Below are 23,708 nucleotides of genomic sequence, written 5' to 3' on the forward strand. Positions count from 1 at the left end.
TTCACTGCAACATCAAAACTTAAAAAAAATATGTGTACAGATATTCCTGTGTCTCTGTCACTCCACTGCTTTATTGAAAACTTTATTTAAAGTTGTGGCCCTTCAGCTTCTCTCAGCAGTTCTCTTAGCAGAAACATGGGATCCAAGAAAAATTCTACCTAAGAAAGGGCTAGAGATGGTGGATTATTGAACTGCAGTGTGTGAGGTGGGGAGTGGCAGAAAGAAGCTCCTTTTTGGTACAGTTTGTCATTTCTCTTCCTCTGTGAGTTAATGCCTTTCTCCATTCATGCTTCACTGATTCTCTCTCCCACTAGGCTCAAATTCTGCCTCTCAGCAGCCAAGGAGTATGGGAAATAAATCCTGAGTGCAGACAAGGGGTGCTTAAGATCAGGAATCTCAGTCTGCAGGATGAACTGAGAAACTGGATACCCTGGCTGAAGTCTGCCAAGGCTCAGAGGAGCACAGCAGCATGCGAGTTCCTCACTGGATTTGAGCATATCAGCCTCCCTGGATTTCAGCATATCATGTAAGTGTCCAGGAAAGGTAAGTGTCCAACTGCAGCACTGCTTTTGTGGTACACTATCACTATTATAGTAGCTCTACTATAGAATTCGTCTCAAAACCAAACCAGTTTCCCAAGCTAATGCAGAACAAGGCCTTGAAGACAAATAATGATGTATTTATATAGTGCATTTCTTTTTACCAGCAAACATGAAAAAAAGCACATTGATCCCAGATTGCAATGTTAGAGATGCATGAAGAACATCTGTCATTATGACAGAATCATAAATCATCATGCTGAAGCCCTGACATGCCTTTTTTCATTGGCAAAGTAATTTTTTTAAATGGGTTATAATTAAGTTGCTTAGAGCCACATATTATCTATTTTAAACCTATTATTTTTCTCATGTGAAACACACTGGTTTGGTTTTGGTTTTAAATGAAGCTAATAAAAAACCTGACCACTGTTCATCACAGCAAATCAGGGTGCTGCTAGGAACTGTCCCATGTGAAGAAATTATAAGGAAAAGAAACCTGTAAGTGAAACCATGTTATAGGTGCACCAGCAAACCTACCTGACATGAAAGACAGATAAGTAGTAAGAGGCCAGCATATCTGTATCCAGTGACTTGAATATCAAAAAGGAAATCCTACAATGAGTGAAATCAAGGGCATATTGTAGAAGCAGTGGCCTGCTTGGGCAATCCTGACCTTGATTAACAGCTCTTCTCCCATGGGAAAGCGCATACCAAAGGGTAAGTCCAGCCATAAATACCTGTGCTTTGATGTACAGCCCAGAAAACTGGGCTGTGAATGTGTGTGGGATGAATGATAAGAGCTAGAAACAGCAGCTCTACTTTTCTTGGTTTTGTGTGGTTACTTTCTCTCTTCTACTGGCTGGCTGTTTAATTGATCCTAAAACTTGTACACAGAAGAAACATGTAAATACTCAAGTGAGTTTTATAAAGAGGATGCTGCTTGATGACTAAGTGGTGGTCTGTTATTCTTAATCTCAAACCATATAAGTGAGATGGGTAAAAAAGCAGTGATGTAAACATCTAGGGATAAAAGTAGAAAGAACCCATTGCAAAATGAGTTACAACTTTCCTGGAGCATAAAATGGAAGAAAGAGAGATTCTATAAATACTGAGAAGTTAGAGGAAGAGAAGGGCAGAGGCACAAAGAACAGATACCCAGAGTTGAGGGAAAGGTTTTATTAATTTTGCTGCTTTCTTCACATGCACATAAGCATTAATGATAGGTACTTAACAATGCTAATTTTTTTAACAGAATTATATATGCCAGAGTAGTGAAAAAAACAAGTAAAAGAATGTTTGAATAAGTGAAATGTACGCAAATCTCTAGTGCTTGCTGAAATTCACTTAATACCTACTGGGCTCTTGAGTTATCTCTGAAAGCTCCTGAAGGACTGGATAAGTCACCAGGGCCTACAGCAAGTATGTACCCTAAGAAGGAAATACAGTCAGCATCATACTTAAAATTTTTGGTAATTAGCAGAAATCTGACATTACAATATACATTTTGCACTTTATTTTAAACCAAACATGCACTTCGTTTAAAGCCTTAAAGCCTTGCTCTTCCTTAATTCTTCCCATCATGGCACCTGGGTTTTAAAAAAGAAAAAGAAAAATTTAGCGAGTTTTTTTTTCTTAAATTTGGCATTCAAGGCAGGCTTAGATTTCGACACAGTTAAGAAGTCGTTGGCTGTTTGCAGGGTTATAACCATTCCTGCTTTTAAAAATGGGAAAGGAAGAACCTAGGGAATTACAGAGTACTCTGCCTAACATCAATACTGAGAAAGATAATGAGACAAATTATTGAGAAGTGAATTCATACACACCATGAGAAGGTGATAAGAAGCATCCAACATGAATTTGTCAAACTAATCTGAGTTCCTTCTTGAATAAGGCAACTGGTCCAAAGGATAAGGAAAAGCAGTTCAAATGACTGTATGTAAGACCCAAGATGTATCTTGACCTGAGTAAGGCTTTTGACATCATCCTGCATGCTCATAAATGAACTGGGGAAGGCTGTTTCATTTGAAATCACTCCTAATTCAATCCACTGTCAAAAGTAAACCTAATACATGGTGGTTGGTAGCTGCATGTGGAGATGTCTTGCACAGCTCCTAATGGGTAGGCTTCTGTTAACATTTCAATGAGGATTTAGGTGACAGAATTAGAAATAATAATATACCTATAAGCTTGGTAGGTGACAATATGTAAAGATTTGCAGAATGTGCTCAAGGACAGAATTGGAATTCAAAAATATCCTGATCAGTTGTGAAATCCAACATGAAAAATTTGAACAAATGTGATCACAGAGGGCTACAGTTGGGAGGATGAAATCAAAATGTAACCACAAAATGCCACTGCAGATAAAGATATAATGATTAATGAGGGCCATGAATGAGCTAACAGTGTGATGCTGTTGAGAAAAAGAGATAATTCTAGATTTTCTTGAATTGTCTGCTCAAGACAGTGTATGTAAGATGAGATAATTAGCATGCTCTTTTGGTCTCAGCTAAAATACCATTTTACTCTTAGACACCATAATTTGAGAAAGGTGTAGATCAGCTGGAGGCAATCCAGAGATCAACAAGGAGATTGGAAAATTGGATACATAAAACAAGGTTGCAAATTCTAGTTTTGTTTTAATCTTAAATAATAATAAAAATAAAGGTTATAAGGTGTTCAACAGTCTTTGAGTACATAAAAGGCAATTACAAAGAGGGTAGTTTTATCATTTTTGATGCCCACTAAGGACACACAGAATGTTGAGGAAACCTTTTTCAACTATACTACAATAAATAAGACAGTAACCCATTCTAACTAGAAGAAAAGATTACTGCTGGAATATATTACCCAGGAAGGTTGTATAATACTTGCCATTATTGATTTTAGATATAAATCAGAGGGACTGCCATCTGCACTTATCAAGACATTTGTGGACTTTCTTTGAAGCTAGGAGATGGCCCAGGTGCATGTTTTGTAGCAGGTGGCTGAGATGACTGGAACTGTGACAGAGCATACAAATTATTACATAGCAATCCATAACATATTTTCTACTAAGAAATAATTTGAAAATTCCATGTGTGGTTCTGAGGATATTCAATTGCTGTTATGAAATATTGCACAGGTTGTTCTTTGGTATTTTTTTTAACATCTTTCCTTTGATTTTGTGTTGTGGGGTTTTTCGTTTGTTTTTATTTTACCTCAGGAAGGCTTGGTACAGCTTTGATTAAAAATATTGAGGAATAACAAACTACATAACCCCTTGAGAGTCTATCCAAATCTATACTTCTATGATTCATGTGCAAGCTACTGTATTTTTCTGAGCTGTTGGAGAGCTTTGCAAGCACAAGTTAATTATTAAACTAGTTCTTTTCCCAGGGCAGTAATGACCTAATCATTTATGATAGTGCTCAAATGAGGAATTAAACAAACATATCCAGAATAAACACAGATAAAATAGTCTTTGCCAATGAAAAAGGACAAAAAGTTGTTTTCATGCCAGTGGGTCTGCAAATTAACAGCACAGTCGTTAGTTAGTTGTTACTTGCTAGTAAAACTAACACGTGCAGACTTCTCAACCTGTGAGAAATTCTGCTTTAGTAATTATTTTTATTTGAAGTTTTAGGACATTTTCTATTTTCGATAATTAGAAGAATGGGAATCAGAAAAAAATGAAAGTGTTTTGAAAAGGTTGGGAAGTTTTAAGGCCTTGAATTACAACTGAGCATTTTAATATTCAAAACCCAAAATGTTGCAGTCATGGTGTACCACATATATCTATATGTATATGTATATATATATATATATATCTTAGCTAGGGGAGCACAGAGCTCTCATATACACAAGAAAATGCCAACCAGAATTACTGTGCAAGTAAAATAGCATTCTGCAATATATTTTTTGTGTTAGCTCAAAATAAATCTCTTTAAAATTATACTCACAAAGGAAAACTGAGCAAACCCATTTATTTTTCTATTTCATTTTTTTACAATTTAAAACTAAGGTTTTCTTCAGAAAATATGCTCTTTGTTAGAAATTCAAACCCATATAAAACTTCTGACAAATTCTAGTCACTACATAATATGAAGTAACTGGCTCAAAAATGTCTTCTAGAGAAATCTGTGCTCATCAGAGTGGACTGTAGTGTTAACCAAAATATGACTGTAAACTGAAAGTGTTTTCAGTCACCATTGTTATTTTAATCTAGCAAAAGATGATCCTCAATGATAGGATCAGGGTTATGACTTTCCAGAAATTTATAAATATTTAGTTTCAGTGTTTATGGTCTATACTTCAGTGAATATCTACTGGTTCTTTTGTTGTTTTAAAACTATACAGGACATTTAGACATGAGAATAATAATCATACTCCACAAGAACTTTCTCTCTTATAAGAAAACCACTGGAGCTCTTGAATTTTGCTGTGCAAATGGATAAATACTGACAGAACACATGTGGCTTGCATCAGGTATATCATTAGACACCCCACCCATGGATCCATGGCACTAAAAAAACTTGCAGAATTTCAAAGACCCTGGGACAAACATGTCAGGTGTCAAGGGCAGCCTTAATACCAAAGTACATGGAGGGACAATTAGACAATGGGGGTTGGAGTAGATGACCTTTAAAGGTCTCTCCCAAACTGAGCTCTTCTGTGATTCTGTGACCCAAGAGGAGAGAGCTCAGCTGAGCTGAGCTTGCTCAGGGCAGCCCAGGCGAGGTGATTTCATTGCTGGGACCTGTAAGTGTGAAGGTGGACTCTGCTTTGCAGGCCAGGGTGTTCGTACAGCCCCACTGCACACGCCAACAGACTAAAGTGTCTTAAGCAGCTTAAATAGCTTTAAGCAGCTTTGAAGGCTTAGATGCTGTAAGCTTATAAAGCAGTTTAAGCTGCTTAAACCACTCTAGGACTTTAACAAGGGCCCCATGATGCGCTCCTCGCCTGGCGAGTGAAACAAAGCTGGCTGCAGCTCCCCCGCCATGGGCTGGAAGGATGGAGCTGCAGGGCTGCCACAGATCCAGCAAGGAATCTGCTGATTTTGACATATTTTGTCAATGATGTTGTATTAAATAATGCATCATATACTTTCACCCCTTGGTTAACTCATTGTTACTTTCTTTTCTCTTAACAACCTCACTTCCCCAGCCACCAGTGTGTCTTTTTTTTCCTATTTTCACCAATTCAGCTCAGGTTCTTTCAGTATCTCTTTCTGTCTAATTAATTCTTCCTAAGAGATCAATGGGCTTTTCTTACTGCAGTGATACCTTTTATGAAGAAAACACGTCTCAATTCAGCCTATTCAATCCACAGAGCCATGCTGGGGGTAACTGATTATTTCTATCAGGATGGTTTAACCTAAATCTAGAACTTTTTTCCTCAGAAGAAGGGCATAAGTTGATAGAAGCATTGTGGAAAAACCCATGTAATCCCAGGAAGTACCAGTGGCAGTCATTAAGTTATCACCTACAAAATCAGGAAACCAGATGGAAGAGCATTGTTCAGAAAAAGGAATACAATGCACTGAATCTGTGTCGCAGTTTCTGGCATTTTGGAGGTTTCATAAAGGATGTAGGAGGAGGAAGTCTGGGAAAAGCTGTCCAGAAAAATGGGTAAATTTATGTTCCTACACTGAATCTCTTAGGGCTGAAAGGGCTTTGTTTTCAGTTTTTACTCCATCTGCCTGAATTTGGGGTATGCCTCGCAAACCACAAGTCATGTTGTCCCTACCAAAGGATGTAACACCCCCTCCCTCTTACAAAGAAGACAGCAGCTGAGTGTAGGTTGGTTTGGTTCAGTGACAATTCACTTTGAGCTCCCATGCTGATAACCAGGGCAGTGGTGATAATAGACTGGAGCACTTGAGTCAGATGTGATATCCTTGCTGCAGAGGATCCTCTCAGGCCTGCATCATGCCATTTTTCTTGTGTTTGAATTCCCTTCCCAGTTCCTTTACAAGGAACATTCTCCTCTTCCTTTTCATATCCTTCACCCATTTCCTGGGGCTGTACCCTAATTTCTCAGGTGTTCTCTCTCTCCTCAGCTTCACTGGGCCCATATTTTTTACAGGCTTATGGAATCCCACCACATGCACCTTTGTATATATCACACACTTCAGTCACAATTTAGCTAAGAAATGTAACTATTGAGCTTATAATACTCAAACAATGTCTTTGAAAGACTTGAGAGTGTAATCAGGAAGAGGGATAATGGTCAGCCCTACTTACTGATCTATTTTTTGCTGATTATCTATGTTATGCATTCCTAAATGACATTACCTGTCATCATAGTGTGTATTGAATGCACATCATGTCAAATGTGACATAATTATATAAGCATCATTTAACACTTTCATTAGGACTTGATTTATACCAAATGTTATTTTTTTCCAGTATCCTGAAAGAATGTTTGTCTCCACTTTTATTGAAGAAAATGATTTGTAGCATGATCTATTTTTTTCAAGTCATCAATGCATTTTAATCTCTTCTCCCATTTATCCACCTATCAATAATTACTTCCTTCAAAATGCACTTGAAACCCCCACATATGATGTCACTAGGATTCACTAGCTTGGTGAGTGATTGAGTTATTTTTTTCTTAAATATTGGTTTGATATTCTCCCATCAGGTGACACCACTGGTAGTTAACAGGTATATTTGTAGTGCAGTATGGGAACCATGGGAATGTGGTTTCCTTGGGTTCATGACTTGTGTCTACATCATCCTCTTAGATGTCCCAGCTCCTTCTCCAGCTTCAGCCAGTTTTGTAGGGAAAAGGGCAGGTTGTCTGGACTACCTGTGGGCTTTGTGATCAGTGGATCAGTGTTAACTGCTTGGTGTCCATACAGCTCTCAAGATGGAGAAGGTGAGCTGCAATCGCCATTCCTTCAGCTTCAACAGTAATTTGGATCTCCTTCTTCTCTAGGAAGCTGCTTATTTGCAGCAACAATTAATGATGGGGATTGAGGAGGGTAACGTTAATTGTGAGTCATGGAAAAGTCATCATTTTAGCCCTGAATGCAATATGTAGTCATCTATTCACAACTCATGCATTTTCTTTGCCATATATGCTATTACATCTGAGGAAACAAAGGTTCTACTCATGTTGCAAGAGAGTTTGGGTATTTTAACAACCGAAGGATTTATTTTAACATTTGTACACCAGAAAATAGAAACCAGGCATCAGGTCATGTATACAGGCCGTGGTTTGGCAGACATTTACCCTTATGCCCAAATTTCCATTGGAACTTGATTTCCCTTGACTTCCAGGAAACATCAGGGTGTGTTAAAATTAACTCTGCTGCTTTGAGGTGACAGCAGCACTGCATATTTGCATGGCTTGATAAACAATTGTGTATGCACCAGAAGTATTTTGTTGACTGTGTTAAGCCTGGTGAGGTCACACATCTGTGCTGATCCATTCACCAATGGAGAAAGAAAGTTTTGAGTGATGCTGCTGGACTAAATCACCAAGTGCTGGCAGGCTGCCAGGGTCATGTTGCTGGGCAGATCATCAGGTGCTGGCCAGTCACTGAGGGCTGCCCACACAGCAAAAAATGTACAGGACAGCAGACTCACCCTTCCTTCCTTCCCCAAAGTCAAGGAAGGAAGGACTGTCTCCTTGATGACCTTGATTAGAGCTGACCTTGCTACAGGACAGCATGGGGCTTCTATAAGACAAACTGTAGGTTTTTCTCATCCCTCTATCTTCTTCAGCATTTTCTTCCAAACCTTCACATGCTCCCACCACTGTTTAATATTTTTTTTAAATCTTGTTAAGCTGAAGTAAACAATAGCTTATTTCAGCTTCAAAAAAAAAAAAAAAGTTTTATTTACATTTGTTCCTAGCTTTTTATTTTCTTTTTTTTTCCAGCTTCGATGGCTAGCTTCTTCAGCTAATGGATGACAGAGAATATCGCTTGAATCTATTATATATCTCTGAGCACCAAATTCCTAGATTTCAAGACCAGCCCAATTGCTGGAAGTCATCTTAAAAGGTAAATAGAGTTTAAGATTTTAGTAAGAAAGCCAGAGTTTCCACTCTACCAATATTAATTTAATGCGTTCCCACCTGCACCCTTCATTGTGTAATTGGGCTGTTCTTCCATCTCCACCCACATCCTGCCTTGACACATATCCACGTGTGGATGACAGGGGCAGTGACAGGTAAGCCAGCCAGCTTGCAGGCTGAGTCACTCCAGGAAGGCAGACTGTCATCTGGCAACTAGGATGGAGAAGAAGGAAGTGTGCCAACCAAACAGGTGATCTGAGCAATGCATGGCACCCCACATGCCAAAACAGAGGTTGCACAATGTTGGCTATGACAGAGAAATGTGGAGAAGAACACAAGAATGCATTTCCAAAATGGCCTTCATAGTAGGAATTAAGAAATACCAAGACTCAGCCTATTTGTTTTCATGGGTCACTTTAATAGCAAAGATGAATATAGCAATCAAGAAATAGAGCAATGGTGTGGTATAATCCTCTCAGCATTTTTGTTCACTTTTATATGGGTGTCTTTTCCTCTGCATGGAGGCTCAAAAGGAGGATCACAAACACAATTTATGAGTATGGAGCAATTATACTATTTGTTGGACTGTACACACAATAAATGGCTGTGAGTAATGTGCTATTAGCCTAAGCATTAATACCCTCACCACCTCTGATGCAGGTAACCACTGGATTTCTGCTGCTCAGGCAGATGGCAATCACACGGGGAAGTGTCAGACTCCATTGCTCCTTGCAATAGGATGATCCTCAGTTTTGCTGAGTTGCTATATTCTATTTTTTTTTCTCAGAGTTTTAGAGTTATTTCAGTTGTTGATTTTTCCACAAACCCACAAGTGACTGCTGCCAACTCAACAATTTCACTTCTGTTCATGTTTCAGCTTTTTTTTCATATATCTTGCTTGGCTTAAGTGCTTGTATTGTCACTCATAGGTTAGCAACCTTTTTTGACTCAAGCAGACTTGGGGCCACATAGCCTCCCTAGTAGGCCTTGTGTTAAAATAGTTTGAGTGTGAAATATCTACCAATATGGTGGGAGACAGACTGATCTGTACTTTTTGTTTGATGTATTTTTAAGCACCTTGCTGGCTTAAACATGTGGGTCTTGCCAGATGGCAAAAAGACTCAGAAATAGATACTGACACAAACACCCTGCAGGGTCAGATGTTCTATATAACTGGTGGTATCAGTAATGGTCCTTCTAACGCTAAGCAGAAAAGTTTGGGAAGGATGGGCAGAACAAATCAGGTAAACCCAAAAAGGGCGCATCATAAAGAAAACAAAAACTCAGAAATAAAAATTCTATAGTGCTGTGCGATCATTGAAGGGACATGGACCATGCTATGCATACAAAGCCAGTTTATTACACTAATCACCAGTATTTATAGTTCTCTAATGTCCATGGAAAACATTCCACTTGGACCCCTTTGCCTCTGTTCCCTTGGCAACACAATCTTTTCAGTGATCAAGTCCCTGTTACATTCTTTTGCGCCAGCAATGTCCTTTTTACACCTTCTCTCCTCAGAGGGGTCAGAGTGACCAGACATTATGTGTTCACTTTTGTTCTTGCCTTGAGTTTATCTCTCCCATGGCTTCCACTGTACCAGGGCCAGGTGGTCTGCAGCACTACCCAGCTCAGCTTCTGTAGCTGTCTGATCTTCCACACTGGTGAGACAATGAAAAGTGTGGAATTACAGGAAGGAACATGAGAGTAAACAAATCAGTGACAAATAATGTCCTCTGTAAAGATGCAAAGGAAAGATGAACAGAGATGTATCAAATACCTAACACTTGAAATTGAAACTCCTGCCCTGATAGGAAACCACAGATCTTGTTTACCAAGTTACAAAAGTCCTGTGTGGGTACTTTAAACAGGAAGTGGGCTGATCAAAAGCAAAGATAGGGAAATATGTACAACAGATATAACATGGATCAGCAAAGCATTTTGAAGAAGTCAGCAGCAGAAAGTTAGCCCAACTTTGACATGAGATTCTGTAACGAGATGATGTGAATCTTTTTAAAAAGAGATTGCCATTGGTGCGGTGATGACATCAAAAAAGCAAGTTGTAGTCCAGTAGATAGCAGCAAAAATGCATTGAAAGACATTTTGGTTGTAGTAGAAATGCTAAGAGACCACAATGTCATTGCAGAAGTAAAATTTTAAAAGTTATTGGAAAAAAAAACTAGGAAAAAATGCCAAATTTTTACTAGAGAAAACATGGAGTTGTTAAAATTTTAAAATGTGAGACTGGGAAAGTGTCTCTCTGCCCTATGCTATAGGGGAGGTCATTTGCAGTGGAATACCGTGCAAGATGACACAGAATTGGAGGAGAGTAGCCTCTGGACTCAGGCCCAGAAAACCAGATATTCATGCAAAGGAGCGTCCTGAAAGAATACGTGCAATGGCATGCTTTGCTCATTACCACCTTCATTGATTATTTTTTCAGGTTGCTTGACATGGGGCTCAGGCATGCCTTGTGGAGCTTCAGCACTCAGCTCTTACTCTGTCATCACAGCCTTGCAGAGTGGGGTGGATGGCTGCGTCTGGGAGTCCATCTAAGTAAGAGGCTGGTTCACTTTGAACACTGGTGTGAAGCAAGGCTACACTTGCTTTCTGGGGCTGCTTAGCATTATCATACATAGCTACTGTGTAGGCATCACAAGCAGCAGCATTCTGTGGGGTGGATTGCACATCTCTTGGAAGCATAAATTGTGCTAGTAGCAATGTGTTACTGAGCCATAGACCTGAAAAAAACTGTGAAGATACATAACCTAGCAAAAGAAGTAAGCCAGACAGGATTCAAAATCAGTTATCAAAGCAAACATCCCTGAAAGCTTAATACCAAGCATTAAAGTCATGCTAGAAAACACAAATTCTGAGAAAGCAGAGCTTGCCAGTCCTGTCCATATCCCACTTCTGACTAATTAGGAAAGAACTGACAGTAAAAATAGGAGCTCATTTCAGCATATGGAAATTCAAGATATTCAGTTCCAGATTAAAAAAAAAAAAACTTTTTAAAATTATTATTTACATGTAATTACAATGCTAAAATAGCATTTTAGCTGGAAAACAGAGACATCAAAGATGCTAGGAAAACTAGATGCCTTGAGAAAAAAGAAAGTGCCTGTGAAAAAGTCTGAATGTTGGTCTCTGTCTCAGCACAGAGTTGAACTGCCACCACAACCTCTGCTTCCACCACAGTCAGCAGGGAGCATAGGGTATAATTGTTGTGCATCCTCTGAATGGCAACCCCCAAGAATTCCCCCAGAGATGATCCAGTGTGTGTGAAGAAGACCCACCTGACAAGAATCATGGTGATCAATCCCAACTGTCTGTGCTAGAAACAACAAGGAATAGCAGTAAGAAATGGAAGATGCTACCTTCCACAGCAAGAATAACATAGGGGCTGCAAAGAGGATCCAATAGGTTCTCCATAAGTGCTTTGTTTGCTCTGCAAAGCAAAACTTGCATTAGCTAGCTTGCCACTGGAGGTAATAGTTGTGAACCTTACTAAAGGGGAGGGAAATAATTCTCTTGCTCCAGAGATGCAAAGAGTAGCTGCTGTCCAGGCGAAAGCACTGTACCAAATACTTCAAGGACCCAGGGAAAACCTTGTGCCGAGGTATCACTTTGTAATTGCTGCAGCCATGGTGGACTGGGGAGAAAGTCCACGTCAAGATTTGGCAGGTGTGGGACTCAGGTAGTCATGCCAATAAAAATTACTTGATCCCTGATTAAAGGAGCTTTGCCTTTCATGTATCTTCAAAGGTATCTAGAGTCCACTGGTGTCATTAGCAATGACGGTTTATTTTCATTACCTAAACTGAATGAAAGATTTTTAATCAAACTGTATTGTATTAGAGACAGTTCTGCTGTTTAACCATAAATATTTGGTGTGCAATCTGGTGTTGATATGCAAGGTTAGTAGTATCTATAAAATAAGTAGACCTTTTTTATTTGCATTATCTACCAAGTTGTTTTTGCGTATTAAGGTTGAACTTAGATCTGAGAGTGTTTTTGAGGTGATTCCTCATTGAAATAAGGGGGCACATTGAATACATTCAGGATATGTTGTTTCCGCTACAATTCCCAGTCATTTATTTAGCCAAGTTTTGACAGAAAAACATTAAATCTATGCTTCTTTAGAAAAGTAAATATCTACAGTCTGTTCCCAGCTTTCTTCTACATTTCTCATAATATCAAACCCACACACAGCCCAGATTCCTCAATGGTAGCTGGTGAAATTTTTCCACCTTCTTGAGCTATATATATTCTTATGTCCTGAGGAGCAGCCTCTGTCTGTGTTTTGAGTGCAGACTGCTGTTATTTTAGATACCTGCCTCCATAAAGAAACATAAGTGTTTCTTACATGTCTTCATAATGAGAATTTTTTACTCTCACAGAGGCTTAACCTCATTTCCAAAATGAGGTTGTTCTTGTTCTCCAAGTTAAATAACTAAATACAGGTATATGTGTGTGTGTGTATAAAATATTGGGAGTTTGTCCATCAAGATCCATATGTATTTATATGTATATAGTGGTTGAAGTAAAGAGTTTTATTCAGGAGGAAGTCTTAAATGTGTGCCTTCTTTTAAGCACTTACTGAAGAGAGGTTTCATGCATGTTTACACACTTTTCTGAATAGCGGTGCATCAAAGAACAGGCTTATGTTCTTATTTTCTGGAATCAGTACCTTGACTGAAATATCACTGCCTGGATCACCTGCTGCTTGCAAGGCTGACAGCAGCAAGGGGATATAAACCTTAGTTCACACTGGCCTCACCAGTAATAGAAGGACACATTGCATGTACTCATACAACATGTTGTTCCTCAGGTGAGACCATGTGCTTTAGTAACCTACCTTTATGCCGTGGGAGCATCAAGATGAAGGTCATGGGTCCCAGAACACAGCTGTGATGAAGCAAATCTACATTGTGACATTCAAATTTGTTATATAATTAGAGCATTCAATTATAGAGTGAAAGACATACTTAGACTGTATTAGAATATTCTCTGATGTAAATGAGGTTGAGTTAATTCCCTAACAGGCCAGGCAGAGACAAGAGGTGCAGATAAGCTCCCAGCACTAACTGGGGACAAAATTAAGCAAGTGGCATTCTTGCCTGCCTTGCCCTGCCTCGCCTCCTCCTGTGCCCTGGTCCTAAGGTCCTGAGAGCCCCTGCCACAGAGAGTAATGTCCACCTTTTGTTATAATCTGTTAATAAATGATTTCTCCTTTGGGTTTCAGCTGCAGCTCTGCCCTTGTGCAGGGTATCGGTTGGGTAGAGCAGCCAGAAGCACTGGGAACAGCTAGGACTCTTCAACAATTTCAGTAGTTTTCTTGGATTAATGCTGGATTAATTTAGTCTCTGAAAACAATAAGTTTTGATAGGAGTCCTTGTTTCTCTAGGCTGATCTGGCTGGTTCAGCCATAGCTTATGTAAGCTGGAACATTGAGGCTTGTTTAAAAGAGAGAGGGAATGCAAGCCAAGACACAAATATGGGCCCCTATTTTCCTTTGAAAAATATGGTTAGGTTTCCATTTTCCTCTTAGGCATCAATAAGCTACTCCTCTGAGTGAGCAAAGGGTCCTTTATATTTTGGAGATATTTGAGGAAATTGCCATGTCATTATTGTTCCATAAGTCACTTCCAAAATATTCTAGATCTCACGCAGAGGTGGAAAGAGTCTGTGACCAGACTGCACAGTCTAGAAACAACTGAGATTAAATGCAAAGGCAGCAGGCACAATGTCCAAAACAGATAAATCAGGGTGACTGCATAGTTGCATTCTTGTTTTTACACTGTACTAAGAGAGTGGGTAAAATAAGCCTGTATAGCAAATACATGAAAAAACACATACTGGAAGAAATATTTATGCTGTATTAGCATATTCTCTGCTCTAAATGAGTTTGGGCTAATTACTTATCACACCAAAATGGGATAAGCAGGGGAGATAAGCTCTTAATATCACTTTAGGAGAAATTAATTAAGGAGAATAAACATAATTTATTTGATTCTCCTATTTCCTATTTCAATTGCTTTACTTAGCAGTCTCAGTAATGTTCTTTAACAAATCCTTTATTTATTTTCTTAAGCAGAAAAAAAAAGAAAAATTAAAACAAGCTGGAAAGAGATTAATTTTTTCCTGGTTCCTCGCTCTCCTCAGCAGGTGAACAACTGCAACATCAGCACAGATTTCTGCTACTTGAGTTAATGGAGTGCCGCTGCCAGTCATGGGTTGTCATCCTCTGAGTAAAGCCCTCCCAGAAGAGGATTGCTGATGGGCACTGGTGAGAAACATGAACTGAGGATTTGCTTGTTGGCTGGGATGGCAAGTAATTGGATAGATGTATATTCCAGATATAAGGTAACCCACTGTGTCTCCTCCAGCCTCTCGCCATCCTTGTCCTTTTTCTTTCCCCACTTCATTCTAGACCTCATCTTCTCCTACAGGAAGACACAGTGGATCCCAGCTCCTGATCTCCCAATATGATTAGCCCTTTGCTCACTCCCCAGTATGACACTTGTGCTTCCAGTCTACTTGGCTGGACTGCCCTAACTCCCCAGTTCCTTCTTATGATCCCATTTCTCATCTAGAATAGGTTTGGTATCCAGTATGTCTGTCTGAGAAATTCTTCACAGTACATTTGAATAACTCTGTACTCTTGACTTGAACATCTGTGTTGCTGGGACCTGAAGAAGGCAGACACCTGTTTTTCTTTTTAGATTAGATTCTTACAGCTCATGTCCACCCGTAGCAAATGGGACCTCTTAGGAAAGCGTTCTCTTTAAATCAAAGTCATCTTTATTAAACATGCACCAAGACTTTTCATATACCTGTCACTGACACAAAAGCTGTCTTCTATCAGCTTTTAAGTCCTTACACCAAACTTGCAATATGTAGGTTTTGTCAAAGAGGACACCAGAATTTTTAACCACAGCACATTTTCCCCTACAGCCTGTCAGACACGTCAGAGATGTCTGAGCTGTTTTACACTAGCTCCCCTTGAGAATGTGTGTCAAGTAAAAAGTCCTGAATGATAGAATCTCATATTGTTTAGACAGGACAGCAGTATTAATGCATTTAATCTTATAAAAAGCATTCTAATATATTTAGTGACCACTGTGCAGACTTTTATTCCTTAGAGAAGATAAGGAATGTCCTTGCAAACAAGAAAAATTAGATTGTATTGTGCCAAGGCCTATGCTCTAAGTAGTTCAAGGTGACTGAACAGTGTACAGCTCTGACTGTTACATAAAACAATTTGCAAAGATCAGTGAAAATTAAACACAAAATGACAGCTTCTTCAAGAAAACAAGACCCAGTGAAAAGCCCCAAGGACTATGCTGAAATCATGTCCAGTGAAGATAAAAAAAGTGAGACTAGACTCAGTAGTAGTCTAGCAGAGTAGTTGACACTCAGTCAGGTGTAAGAAGTATGACACTGATTATGTGGGCGATTATGATGAGATTTATTTCTGATACAGTATATAAATATGGCCCATGCAGTGTGTAATTTAAGCAGGTCTGAAGGGCTATAACATAGACAGGGTCAGCTGGAAACTGTGCAGGTTTGCAAAAAGCACAAATGCAAAGCAGCAAAGCACCCATGGAGCTGCATTAGGATTTTATCTCCACCTTTTACTCAGCTGTCCAAACCTGAGTGTTCCCGTCCTCGGGCTGGATGTACCCTGCAGGTGTCCCTGCAGGGGTGGGATCCACCTGGAAGCTGCCCTGCAACCTCGGGAGGTCAGTTTGCCATTTGGCCCAGTCCAGGAGCATTTTGTACCCTTTTGTAGGCCCACGTGTACCAAGAGCAATCACAACCATCACCACTCCCCCACCCTTGGAATGCATTAATTATGCAAGCATCCAGACAGTTCCTCCTGCAATTCCCACCTGCTGTTCTTATCTTAGGACGGATCATATTCCAAGAGTGCATGGGAGAGGGGGTTAGAGTGTGTGGAGGACACACTCCAAGACCCAACTATTTTTTGTCACCATCACAGGGGCAAAATTGATACAGTAAACTTTGCTAATGAGCAAAATCATGAGTGGTGGGCTATTCTGACTCCCTGGTGGTCCACATCTTGAGCTGCAAGGATACTTAATTTGATCCAAACTGCAGAAAGATAGGTAGGCAGCAGATGCCAACTGCCTGGTTTGTACTTTTCCTTCTCTCCCAGGTTCTTTCCTTTTTCACGTGTTTCCCTTCGATTTCTGTTTGAGAAAAATCTGCTTGAGGTACTAAAGCTGTCTTTTGGAGAGCTGCTGTGATGCTGTTAATACACATCCAAAAAGCCGTGTTAGAGACAGCAAGGCACTGCTGCAATTCCATGTTTCTGTGTGACCAACAGACAATATGCTGTCCTAAAATTTTCTATAAATGAATTTGCTATTCAGGGCCAACACCAGAGAGAGAGGCTGAGTTCCCTTCCCCTGCAGCTCTTGAGCTGTCTTTGTCCCTCTCCCATACAGCCCTGCGTCTCCAGGGAAGGACTGGGCTCTGTCAACAGCTCCAGCAGAATTTCCAGCCCATCTCCGTGAACAGAATAACTCTCTTTTCTCAAATAGAAAACCCAATACTTTGTCTTTCTTACTATATCTAAGCCTCTTAAACAGTCGTATTTTTCTCACGTGGGCTTTAAACAGTGAATACAATTTGGAGTTTTAAAATTAAAGCCTGACTTGACTTTTCTGCATTCTAAATATTTTTCTTCTTCTTTTTTCCCTTATATTTTTCTATCTTTAACAAAGGGTTTAAAAGATTTCCTGGGATCCATATTGCCACATTAATAAATGAGCATTTGAAATTTAAAACCCTATCCAAAGCTTGTTCAGCAATATAGTTTTGTTATGAATGAAGTTCTATATGTCTAATAATTAAACAACAAAATTGAATTTAGCAACAATTTTAATTGAACAGCAATTTTATATAAATGAATACAATCAAGTATATTAAACATAATCACAAAAAAAATCTGGCAGTGATTAAGTATGATTAAGGTTCATATAAAGCATAAGCAAAACTTACTGGCTTACGGGGAGGGCTTTTCACCCTGCCTCATGTAGAAAACAAAGTAATCCAAACTAAACTTATGTACTGTATGTTAATACATATTCATCAATATTTTTCCATAAATCTCCTCCTATTTTCGATTCTTGAAATCTACGTCACTATACTGCATAGCACGTGCTCCACTTGTTGCTAGGGGGGCTTCTGGCTTTTTGGTGGTCTTTTCAGAGGAAGGCTTGCTGTCTTCCTCACTGTCCTCTGAATAGCCTTACAGGTTGCACATGCACACTAAGCTTTGTGTTATGTAAATAAGCATTATGTTCCAAAAATAAGCCTTATTTATTTCATAGATAAAAACACAACTTAGATTTCATCCCTGGAATCATCCCAAATTTGTTCATTCCAAGGCTGATTCTGTTTTGGGATCTTGCTTATCTCAGTACTACATCCTGTATCCTATTTTTCACATGTCACATCTGCAAAGGGGCCCATCTGCTTTGTAACACTAATCACATATACTTTTCCTTTAATACTTTATAACAATTATTTTCTAAACTATTGATATAGTTACAATTTATTTAGCACTGATCATATCCATTTATCACATCTAACAAAAGGTTTAAAAGATTTCCTGTGATCCATATTGCCACAGGAGTAAACGAGAATTTGAAACTTCAAACCCTATCCAAAGCTTGTTTAGCAATATCGTTTTGTTACAGTGACACAGTACCTTTAATTCATTTGACCCTCTGGGTCTGTTTGCTTTACTGAAATTTGACTCAGCAAAATTAAATCCCCTTCTATCATTCTGCAAGACAACTCATTTTATGTTTGGATACAAACCAATTCACTGCCAAAGCTGCATAATCAACTCCGCCCTAACATTCCAGTTAGTACTCATAGGGCTGAATGGAAAAAGAAATGGTGATGGTTGTGTAGAAATGCACCTAATTTCTATGGGGTGCTTAGTGAATATCAGAACAATAGACGGTGTATTAACAACTATGTTTACTAACACTCTTTTTCCTCAAGATAGTTTATATATTTATGTAAGGGGATGGCAGTCTACTGTCATTTTATTGTGCAACATTCTTGAGTAGATACCATGAAGTAATCTTTTTTCCCCCCGAATTTATTTTTACTTGATATTTGGGAAACTGTTCTGTAATTATAAGTTCTGGAGCAAAATCTAAAAGACAGGGCATCTTCTGTATTTGAAAGATTTCTCCATATGACTGCAAATAAGAAAATTATGGAAAGAGCTATTCTCTTTATATTCCAGATTGTTCAATCAACATGTTTTTATCTTCCCTCTTGCTATACAATCATGTGCAGATTTTATTTTGTCTCTGGTTCATTTTTAATACTTATATATATTTATTATCAAAAAACCAGAGCAATCCGTTGTTTAAGGATGTGTTGGAGCAAATCATTACAGGAAAGTTATATTTATTTCCATGTTCAGGCTATGGAAGGCCAGGGACATCTCTTTCCACTCAAAAATTTTAAGTCCATTGGAAAAGAATTAGGGTTGGTCAAAAAAGAATTTTCTTCTCTCTTTTTTTTTTCCCTCCACCTCCCTTTTGTGTTAAACATTAGAGTCCATGAAAAGCAGCCTATTACCATAAGCCATAAAGCAGTTCTTTCCCAGTTTCAGAGAAATCTGCTTGAAATGTGTGCAGCCTTTTTGATCTCCAGGCTCCTAGTCTGAGCAAACAGATGGAGTGTTTCTACCTGGGCTATTCTTTTCTTTTCCTCTTCTCCTTTTTGAGCTAAGCCATGCTCCCTGTGCAACCTAAGAGGAAGGACTTTTAACCTAACACACAGCTCTGGCCCTGGCTGAGCAGATCACAGAAAGTTCTCAGTACTCTTCAGTCCCAGTGCACCAGCTCTTATGGACCCCAAAGCATAGGTGCACATCTGCCTCATTTCCCTGCACTGCCTGATTGCATTTCTACCCTCTGCCAAGCTGGTGATGGCCACAGGACCTGAAGAGGGAAAGAGTGAAATACTGCTTTCACCAAGGTATACAGGGGAGGTGATTGTTGGTTGCTTCTGTCTGAATCACTCAGTTTTCAGTGGCTTGTAATATCACTAACACAGTTTCTTTTTTCCACTACCTTGTTAAATGGAAGAAACCCTTCTCTTTTATTTGAAACATTGGTTTTCTTCAGCTCCCTATATTTCCTCTACAAGTCCTTAGGCATTTTTCTTAATATAACTCCGTGCCTTGGCTACTGCACCTCACAGGTAACCATGTGAGAAGAGTGTGGTATATCTGACATAACTCCTGTGTGACTCTGATCTGACACAGCCATATAATCCTACTGGGCGGTCATTGCTACATAGCAGTCAGCACCCAGCTAGCACAACACTGGTGGGAAACCTTAGAGGCTGCAACAAGAATGCAGCAATATTGAGAAGAAGGCAGTGAAGTATGGCAAAATGTGAGTAAAGGAATGGAAAGACTGAAATGGCGTATTAACAGTAAATGCACTTGGGAAAAAAATATCAGAGGGTAAAGGCTCCTACTCTCTGCAGACACTGGAAATAGATACTGACAATGATAATATATAATTGTTTTTGCTTTTGTTATACAAAGAAAGTACATTAAAAAATGAGGTAGGAAAATGAAAGGAACAAATTAACAAATGCACCTGAAACTGTGAAAGGTATTGGACTGGCATCATTCCAGTGGTAAGAGCGGGAATCATTAACTTGAGGTATTTAGCATTCCTATCAGGGCAAAACTGTAGAAAACTACAGAATGGAAAAAATTCTGCACTGGTCTATTGGATAACTATAAAAAATTTAAAGCAATTTCTACCTTTTTTTTTCCAAATCAGTGGACAACTGATTATGCTGTTATGTGGTTTTATCATAGCTACCTCCTTTTATCAGAAAATGGTGGGGGGTTTTAAGCTAATGTACATTTCTTTTGCCACTCCTATTTTGGTTGTTCAATTTTTTTCTAGGGAAAAAGACTTGTCATGTTCATTGCTTGATACTGCTGCTATTCAGATCTGGTTTTACATTAATTCTTCTCGGTTTGTCACTCACCTGTGATTAATCAAGCAGAAACGAAGAAATTAAATTATGTATTTTGTAGAGGTGAACTAAGGTTTCAGTAACTGTGAAACTGTGGATAGGAACACTGTGACAGACTGTCAGGAATTCCAACTTGGTCTAGTTCTAGCTACTTTGGTGGAGTTATGCTGAACTATATTTTCTGAGAATCTGAATTTTAAGTATCCTTGATAAGTTCTTCATAATGCAGTATAATCTCTGTAGGAGTAATAACTTGGGAAAATTTTGCTTTGGTCAATATCTGAAATGAAAATTATGTCATTAACTGTGAGCTGTCTCCCAGGGCAAAAATACACCCAGTTATTACTTGAGACCAGGAAAAAAATGCAATATTCTCCTTATATTAATCTTTTACTAGATTTTGATAATGGCAAATTAGAATTTACTTCCGAGTTCCAACTTCATTTTAACATTTAGGATATCTGTCTTCTGCACATCTACTATTATTTCCAATTACAACAATATATGAGATATTTCAGTATTTGAGGTCCCTCACAACAGGCCCATGGGACAGGAAGATGCAATTTCTGTGCAAATGCCAACAGAGCTATAGACTTTTTTCCCCAAGGAAGTATGTGGTTGATACATGTGTATATATATAAAATATAGATATGTCTGTTATATGCATGTGTGTGTGTGCGTATCTATAAACTCAAACCAGTTGTGTTTAAGTCCGGAATGTTTCTGATGCATAAACCATAATCCTTGATCCTATATCCTGAAATGTCACATGACACCCTCAAAAATATATTAAAATTCATTATACTCTAGACATATTACTAGAATATTCCTTTGGGGTATGACTTGTTTGAATAGAAGTACAAGAAATAAATTAGGCAGTTATTTACTTATATATTGCCCACAGTTCTATAGATTTATGAAGAAAACAAATCTGGAGTGCTGCATTGCACAACTTCATAACGCTGCAGTTAGATTTTCCCTTGTTTTTACAGACTGGCTTATTTTAAAATCTATTCAAGCACTGGAAAATTATAAATATGCAGCTCCACAGATCTGGAGGTCAGGTTCCTGTGACTGTAATACATATCCTCTTTTGGCAAAGCTCTCCAGTTTAGGGTCAAACTCTGCTTGCTTTTCTCGTGTTTGATTTAGGATGGAAATACACATGAGTGAAGAAACAGGTTTTGTTAGAGTATTGTACGGCTACACAGTGCTGACTGCTCCAAACATGAGCAAAAATATGTACTAAGGCTGTAATCTAAGAGGGGCAGAACATGACAATGTTTGGTAGAAATATTTCTAAGAGGTCTATCAGCACCTTCATGATTTCACAGGAAATCTAACTAAAATATGCCTGATATATGGCTCTTTATCCCTCCTAACCAGAACTTCTGAAGGCTCATAGTTGAAGCCTCATTTTGACTCCTCTATTTATATTAGAAATTTTAAATAAAATGAGTCAACAGCTATAAAAGCTGGTGTCAGCCTTAATACCTTCAATTTCTGATCCTAAATGCAATTAAGAATCACCTCTTTATTTTAAATCAAGAACAGAACATGACTGAGAAGCTGAAAAGTGGGCATCATGGTACCATCAATGCTCTGTAACTCTCTTGTGATGGGGCACAGTAGAGCTGCCACTGGCGTAGTCATTGATTTTTGAAGATTCTCTTTCCTGCAGCCAACCAAAGCATAATAACCCCCTCCCCCACCAGAAAACTGGAACACACAGGAGTGCTGTGTTCAGGGCATGACTAAACATTTGAGCAGCTGACGTGGCACCACTTCATCCCTGGCACTGCTGCCAAAAGGGTTGTGTATCACGTCATAACCCCAGGATGGAACTTCTGTACAGCTGGGAATTGCATGTGGAAAAGCAAAGGCAAACCTTACCTATCTCCCCCAGGTATTATCCAAATAAAAAGATTTTTAAAAAGGAAATGCTCTTAGATGTTCATCATTTGCCTAGATCCATAAATGTCTTGAGGTAACCGAGAGCAAAATCTATGGAGTTTAGATATTATCTATCCAAAGTTCTTGTACATATAATCTACTCCTTTTAATTTCATTATAATACCCTAAGAATTAATACCATAAATAGTTCCATTATCATGTAATCCCCTAAGAATTAATACCAAAAATAGTGACAGCAGAATGAACAAATTGGAGAGTAGCTTGGGATATCTCATCCCTTATGTTTTGGGGCTAAAATGAGTCATATTGCCATGTCTGCTATGGCAAAGACTTTCATAGCTGAGAGGCCAGGTTAGAGCCTTGAAATTTCTCTGCAGCAGTCTTGAGGTCTGTCCAGACACAGACGGTTGAAGGGCTCAGAAGGTGTTATTCCAAGTAACACAGTCCTATGTCTGTCCACTGTAGCTTTTAACCAGGATTGTGATTTGTTTGTCCTGTATTTTGTTGTCCCACCCTCTATTCAGGGCTATTCAGAGAAGTTGCGTAATGAAACAGAAGAGTTGGTTTGGTTCCAGCTGGTCCTGGTGCCTGTTGTCCAGCATGGGTTTGGTTTAGTTGTGGGGACAACACTTGGGACACAATGAGAGAGAAACTCAAAATACTCAGAGGCTTTTGAAGAGCTGAATATTTTATTTACTAGCTAGTTACCACTGCAAATAAAATTTTAGTACCCAAGATAATATTAGTTTTATCTTTCTGCTAGGAAATTTGTAGCATGTTCCTTTAACTTAAATTCTGAATTCAGAGTTCTGAAAAACTCTGAATTTTCTAATAAGCTTTGCTTCTTTGAAAACCAACTGTCTATAAACAGCACTATGTGAAAGCAAACTAACCCTTCTTATTTTCCCTGTAGGTATAGTCAGAATCCTATCTCCAAACACCCTTAAAGAAAGTTTTTGATGCTACTTTTCTATTCTTGTTAGTTCAGCATAGCCAACAATAAAGGCCTTGTTGACATTAGGCAAATGTGCAGTGATGCAGCAAAATCAATTTAGTCACACTGATGCAAATCCCTCACACAGATGTAATGCCTGTGTGCAAAGTAGGGCATTTCTGAATATACACAATATTTAAAATGAAGTGAAAGAGAGAGATCCTAGTCCTCCCAAATGATTCCTTAATGTGATT

This window comes from Vidua chalybeata, chromosome 5 (genome assembly GCF_026979565.1).
Source record: "Vidua chalybeata isolate OUT-0048 chromosome 5, bVidCha1 merged haplotype, whole genome shotgun sequence".
Classification (NCBI taxonomy): Eukaryota; Metazoa; Chordata; class Aves; order Passeriformes; family Viduidae; genus Vidua; species Vidua chalybeata.